We start from the raw sequence: 7,808 nt of genomic DNA on the forward strand, positions 1-7,808 counted from the left end.
GGATATTCTTGTCACATAAATAAAAAAAATTATTTAGTCATTTAACAAAATTAATTATAAGAATATATTTATTTTTTATAATTATTATATATAAGGATATTTTTGTAAATATAATAATTTAATATTTTTAATAAAAAATAAATCCTAACAAAGATAAATAAAATTCACAAAGAAAATTTTTATTTGTTCATTTTTACTACTAGAAAACTATTTATTACAGACGGATATTTTCGACAGATTTTATTCCATCGAAATACAGACAGATTTTATAAGGGAATTTCTGTCAGAAACGAAGAAAAATGAATTAGCATAAATTACAGACGAAAAATAGAATCTGTCGATAATCCTGTCAAAAAAATTATTTTTTTTCCGTGAAAAATAATTACCAACGAAAAATTCGTCTTTATTTAAATGAACAAAACGCTGCATTTTGTTAAATTATTACAGACAGAAAATCTATCCATAATTTAAAATATTTTGTCGAAAAATTTTAATTTAAACCTAACTTCACCCCACTCTATCGAGCTCTTTTCACACACATACAAAATCACAAATCAAACGAGCTTGATCCTCTCTCCTTCAATGAGCTGCTTCTTCTCTCCGTCGCACAAGCTTCTTCTTCTTCTCCTTTCCTCACTCACAGCGCCACCGCCGGCCACCCTAACCACCACACGAGCTTCTTCTTCTCCTTGTCTCTCTCGTTCTTTCTCGTTCACAGAACAAATCAAGCTCAAGCTCCTGTTCTCTTCGTCTCAGGTGAGCTCCAGCACGCCGGCACCACCTGTAGTAGCGTCTATCCCCACCACCGCCGCGCCTCTCTTTCTCTCTTTTTATCCCCCCTCAGTTCTGGCTCGCATATCTTCTCAGCGCCACAACCATCATCTCCTCTAGTCAATGCTTCCAGGTTTTGGTTTCAAAATTCTTTTAATTTCTGTTAAGTTCAATTAATTTTGTTTAGTTAGTTTGATTTTAGTAATTAGTTTAGTTAGATTTGTTTTCTGATTAGTGGATTTTTAGGTTTTGATTAGATTAGTTTTTGATTCTAAATAGTTGAGAAATGTTTAGATTGTTAATCTGAATTGTTAAACATTGCTGCTAATTTTATTTGGAAACTACTTGACTAAATTGTTGATATTTTGTGTTGTTTTGCTGCTGTTTTGCTAAAATTGTGCTAAGTATTTATTTGATAATTGTCTGATTGTGTGATATTCACTGTTGCACTGCCAATTTTGATAAACTAGTGCTTGCTATTCTCCGTGTGTTGCTGTGTTTCTCTCTTCGATCTTGCCTCAGCTATGCATGTAACCCTAATTCACAAGAAAGTAACCTGGGAATGCTTGCAACTCTTAATGCATACATGCCTATTATGGCTAACGGCAGCGGCAGCCAACATTCCCCCCATGGAGATGGAGGAGATGAAGAAAGTCAACCCTGAGGATCAAAGGGTCGTTACAAATTTACAGCAAGTATATGAGCTCATGATATATCTATTCTAGGTTGTTCATTCTTGTTATAATTTTATTTTCAATTTTAACTACTACATTAGTAATTTAATTAGTAAGTAAAAGTGGTTTCCACTTTCTCTAAGTGTATTATATATATAATATTAAGTTTTCTTAATTTTAATTTCCATTTGTGACACATGCAGATGATGCAGGCACAAGTTTAGTTGCTTAGCGAGTTCAATGTTCTCGGTTTTGGTGTAATTTTGCTGAGGATCCATGTATGTTACCTAGGGTTTGAGAAGAAAGCATACATATTTATATACGTATGTTTTTACCATGGCAATCAATTCTGATCTTCAACTATTTTGGCTGTGCTAAATTTAAAGGTATCATCCCTATTATCACTTAGCATGAATGTCTTTTTGGAGTATTTCTTAGAGGATTATCACTTAGCATTGTTAAGCTATTCTCTAAGCAGGTATGTCAAATCTTGAATTCAGCTAATACCACATATCTGATGCTGCAGCTTTCACTTTTCAGACCCAAACACACTTCAACTTTGTTTCCTCAGGTAAATTCTTTCAATGATGGACTTGTTTTGACTGTTCTTTGATGCATCCATTTCTATTTCTAAATATTGCTTGGTTGTTCACTATCTGTTTAAGGAAATGCCCAATTGCAAAACACCCTCATCTTGCTGTATGAAACTGTCTTTGTGTGCACGCTCGCGTGTGAACTCGATTGTGATGTGCTCTGGTTGTTTGAATGACCTGCCTTTTTGACCTTCCAAATGTGTTTTAATAGCTTTATCAGACATTGTTTATAAATTGGGTGAAATGAACTTTAATGAAAATAGTTCCATTTCTTAAGTTTGAGTTTTCCAAGCTTGGCACCTATAAAAATTTTTACAATTTGTGCTTGATTTTCATTTATCCTACTTTACAATTTGGTCCCTACTAGCAGATTTGTCCTATGTACAATTTAGTCCCTACTTTACAATTTTCCTTTGTTCTTCTACTGTACTCACTGTTGCAAGGAAATTTTGCCTTTCTGGAGTATTTCTCAGAGGATTATCACTTAGCATTGTTAAGCTATTCTCTAAGCAGGTATGTTAAATCTTGAATTCAACGATTTCATCTTGAGGTTGAATGAAATTGTGTTTCATGTGTAGCACTGTGAAGCCAGTAGAAATCAAAATTATTGACTTTGGATAAGCATGCACATGGAAAACCGTACTATCGGTATCCTAACCAAGGCAAGCTTGTCTCTACTTAAATCTTCCTGCATATATACGATAAAATAATATTTAGGATTACTTTTATAGAAGTATGATACTATTTAGATTATAAATGGCAACCAGACTAGAGGTTTATTCCTAGGCATGTTTTTGCAAAATTCTTAGTACTTTGGTCTGCAATACTAAATGTGTTAAAATGTCATGTTAAGATGCTTATTTTGTTTATAAAAGGTAAGGAATGTAAATAATATTAATATTTATATTAGTATTAATACTATGGTTGTTTGACTGAAACACAGCGTTTTGATGTTCTAGACTCCAGCATTATTATTGTATAATAATTGTATTAAATAGATGCTCCTACTCTTGATTTTGTGGTGTCCCTACTCTTTGAATTGGTATTTACTTGGTCCAGGATCTTTTAGCTTTTCCTTGAATCATTAGGTTTAGACATTACTTAAGGGATCTTAAATCGTTTAAAAAAAAATAGCAACATACCAACCATTTCTTTTTTTTTCTTTGAATTATACAAATTCAGATTGTATCCCAGAATACGCTTTTGCTTGCAATAGTTTTTTTTATCAATTCCAACAAAATTTACTATTGTTTACCTTGCTCAAATTTTATCTTTTCGCTTTCTCTATAAAAAGATACTTAATAAGTTGTTCTAATTTATTTTATTAATTTTCGCTATCCTTCCATACTTGCCCCTAAGAAAACAAAAATCAACTCGAACTCCATCGTGTATTATTTAGATCATCAACCCCTCTCCTGTTCCCTAAACACCTAGTTCCAGTGGAACAAAACAAACGATGTCGAGCCAAGAGCACTCCCATTTTCATATACTCGAAAAAATAGTGACTAGAAGAATCCACAGCTAATCTAATTATGTCTTTCAAGCCGCACGTTGCTTTTATCCTTTCGAACCAAGTTTTATTTGGATCCAGTATGTAATTGAGTTGATTCAATTATGGAATTGTGAATAGTTTTTGTATCAATAGATACATAATAACCCATCCTTTTTACTTCTTGATTTTTTGAAAATGGAGGATTTCAAATCTAAAAGGAAAGTAAAAAACCACAAATTCCTTCGATATTGTATGAATAAGATTCATATTCGATTCAGTAGTTTGTTTTTCAAAAAAAAATGAATTTTATCAATTTTGAGTTGAATTTTTTTCTTATATTATTAATATATAATATATTAATATTATCTATCTGTAAATGATTCGAAAAAAAAAAAATAGAGTTTGACGATTGATGTGGATTCAAAAGTGACTCTATTTAGATTATAGACGAATGATTAAAAAAGGATCATTTTTATCCCGAGATACAATTTTTATTCATATAGGATATACATCATGAATGGATATGCTCTGGGACGGAAGGATTTGTACCTCCGAATGGCAGGACCAAAACCCGATGCCTTACCGCTTGGCGACGCCCCATTTTTTTTATTCGACATTCATAAACACTATTAATGGTATTACTTGTTCGTCAATTCCATCTCAAAAAAGTGATTGTTGCTAGGAGTTTAATATCCATATAGATATAGAATAGAATAAAACTGAAATTATTGATCATTACATAGAATTCAATTAAGATATTGTATGAAAGTCTCATTTCCTCTTTTTTTTTTCAGACTGGAAGGATTTTGAACTAGATAAGTTCAAATAAAATAAGGATTTTGGAAGTTGTATTTGATTTTTTTTATTTTTCCTAATTTTAATTATTATTATATATATTATCTATTTAATATATTTATTTCATTTAATTTTTTTAAATATATTCATAATTTAATATATAAAATATTATATATATTCATAAAAAGCAATATTTTCTATTTTAATAATTCTAATATTATATTTTATTAATATATTATTTATTAATATATTAGAATATATATATTTTATATGTACAAAAATATACAATAAAGATTTTGACAATAAATAAAGATTGTACAAATTTTAAAGAACAAAATGTTTGTTATGCTTAATATCTTTAGTTTGGTCTGTATTCATATTAACTCTGCTCTTTATTCAAGTAGTTTTCTATTAGCAAAATTACCCGAAACCTATGCTTTTTTGAATCCAATTGTAGATATTATGCCAGTAATACCATTACTCTTTTTTCTTTTAGCTTTTGTTTGGCAAGCTGTTGTAAGTTTTCGATGAAATAGTCAATTGGAATAAATATCCTAAAAAAATTCGGAATTTATTCACAACTAAAAATTAGAACATTTCAAAAATTTAAAATATCAGATAAGTCTGACCGTGTGAATCCTCGATTCAAATATTGAGATTTTTTTATTTTTGATTTCTTTCTACCATATTATCTATCCAGATTCAATTCGATTTGGATACCGGAAAAAAAATCGACTCGGGATTTGTTCGGCTCGATAAAAACCTAATCTAATAATCATAAACAATATAATATAGAATAATATAATCAAAATCATAGAATTCATTTTAAAATACTTAATCCCTGTCAAGGCAGAAAATGCGGGTTCGAGCCCCGTCAGTCCCGAATGAATAAAAATCCAAAAAAAGAAACCAATTTGTATGTGAAAGGAAATCCTAATAACAAAAAATATCATTCCTAAGAGGGATCCCCTCTTTTTTGCTTCGTGGGAACCCTTATCTAATTTGAAATTAAAAAGTAAAAAAAAAAAACAAAATTTTTGATTGCATCAGAAACGATAAAAGTTTATTGTCTAAAAATTGATTTTTCTTTATTTTATCATATTGTATTTATAAATGATAAATAAAAAGAGGGGAGGTTGCTCCTATATGAGTGTTTTTATTCGTGAATACAAACATATCTTTTTTTATCATTCAAAGAACCTATTAAATAACTATCCTTTTTTTATTCATTTGGTCAACGTCCTCCCACACCACCATTGCGTATTATTATTTATCGGATATAGAATAAAATAGATCCACTTCTTTTTATTCCTATTGAATAGAATTGTTTCATTTTTCCTAAAAACCTAGAACAAATATAAATCCTTTACCAGATATAATCAACTGCAAAGGGGGTTCCATAGTATATTTTTTAGTATTTTTTTTCTAGTGCAATAAAGTTACATAGTGTCTATTTTTTGATGAAAAAAAAGAGAGGGGTATTCCCATGGTTTTGCCTTGGTATCGTATTCATACTGTTGTATTAAATGATCTCGGCCGCTTACTTTCTGTCCATATAATGCATACGGCTCTGGTTGCTGGTTGGGCCGGTTCGATGCCCAATAATTTGTCGATCCACCATAAAAAGATATAACCATTTGTTGTTCTCCGGAAATGGCCGATATGCTCAGATATGGGAGAAAATAAAATGTGATAAATCTTTAGTTTAGGAATCTTTTTTTACGGACCATATATACATATAAAATTCAAATCATGTTAATGATCTAGATCCTTGTTAGGATCTCTAAGTATAATATAAAAAACGATTAAATAAAAAAAGATAAAAAATGACTCTTTCTTTATTTAATTTCTTTTGTATTGATGGATTTATTTTTCAATTGATTTGGCAATAATGAATGAAGGGATTACAAGTAATCCATGTCGATCTCTAAAGTGTGTATTGATATATCAATTCAATAAATACATCTATTTATATAATTGAATAATAAAAATAATGGATATATGATATGTCTCTGTCAGTTAATTAAAGCAAACGATTCTATAATCTAAAATAATAAAAACAAAAGGTTTGAATGAAAGCATAAGAATTTCTATGCTGTACGCCCCTTTCCTGGGATTGTAGTTCAATTGGTCAGAGCACCGCCCTATCAAGGCGGAAGCTGCGGGTTCGAGCCCCGTCAGTCCTGAATTAATAAAAATCCAAAAAAGACACCAATTTGTATGTGAAAGGGAATCCTAATAACAAAAAATATCATTCCTAAGAGGGATCCCCTCTTTTTTGCTTCGTGGGAACCCTTATCTAATTTGAAATTAAAAAATAAAAAAAAAACAGAATTTTTGATTGCTCAGAAACGACATTTTTTGAATTTGGTATGGATAAAAGATCTTCCTATGTTATACTATTCCATTCTCGACGATGAATCAATTTGATAGCTTAGCTTAGATATTGTTATCCATGATATTATATTGGTTATATTTGATATTGGATTACTTTTCTATTTGAATTTTATATTCATTATTATTTATTATTATTTCCTATGGGTAAGGACACCATCACCGACATAATAACCTCTATACGAAATGCTGACATGAATGGAAGAGGAACGGTTCTAATACCATCTACTAACATTACTGAAAACATTGCTAAAATGCTTTTACGAGAGGTTTTATTAGTATTAGTTTAGTATTAGATTAGTATTAGTTAGTGATTTCGGCTCAGTGAGTTCTTTCTTTCGTGATGAACTGTTGGCACCAGTCCTACATTTTGTCTCTGTTCTGTGGACCGAGGAGAAAGGGAGCTCAGCGGCAAGAGGATTGTAACATGAGAGATGCAAGGAGGTCAACCTCTTTCAAATATACAACATAGGTTCTGGAAATGCAATGTGGTTGGACTCTCATGTCAATCCGAACGAATTATCCTTTCCACGGAGGTAAATCTTTGCCCGCTAGGCAAGAGAATAGCAAGTTACAAATTCTATCTTTTTCTTGGTAGGGCATGTATTTTACTATAAAATTGAAGTAGTTAACGGCGGGGTTACCCTTCTATGGATATTTGCCCCTATCTTTACTCTTGTATTGGGAATCACCATAAGTGTACTAGCAATTGTATGGTTAGAAAGAGAAATATCCACAGGTATACAACAGTAGATTGGACCTGAATATGCGGATCCTTTGGGAGTTCTTCAAGCTCTAGTAGATGGAACAAAACTACTTTTCAAAAAGATTCTTATTCCATCTAGGGGAGATACTCGTTTATTTAGTATCGGACCATCCATATCAGTTATATCCATATAATAAGCTATTCGCTAATTCCTTTTGGATATAATTTTGTTTTATCCGATCTCAATATCGGTGTTTTTTTATGGATTTCTATTTCGAGTATTGCTCCGATTGGACTTCTTATGTCGGGATATGGATCAAATAACAAATATTCCTTTTTGGGTGGTCTACGAGAAGCTGCTCAATCAATTAGTTATGAAATAC

The 7,808-nt window shown here is 31.0% G+C and overlaps 1 non-coding gene across 1 annotated transcript; it reads left to right on the forward strand.

The window, feature by feature from the left end:
- Positions 6,438 to 6,511, forward strand: TRNAD-AUC. The gene has a single exon. It is a non-coding gene; the product is annotated as a tRNA-Asp (tRNA).

The sequence above is a fragment of the Arachis ipaensis genome, chromosome B10 (genome assembly GCF_000816755.2).
Source record: "Arachis ipaensis cultivar K30076 chromosome B10, Araip1.1, whole genome shotgun sequence".
NCBI lineage: Eukaryota > Viridiplantae > Streptophyta > Magnoliopsida > Fabales > Fabaceae > Arachis > Arachis ipaensis.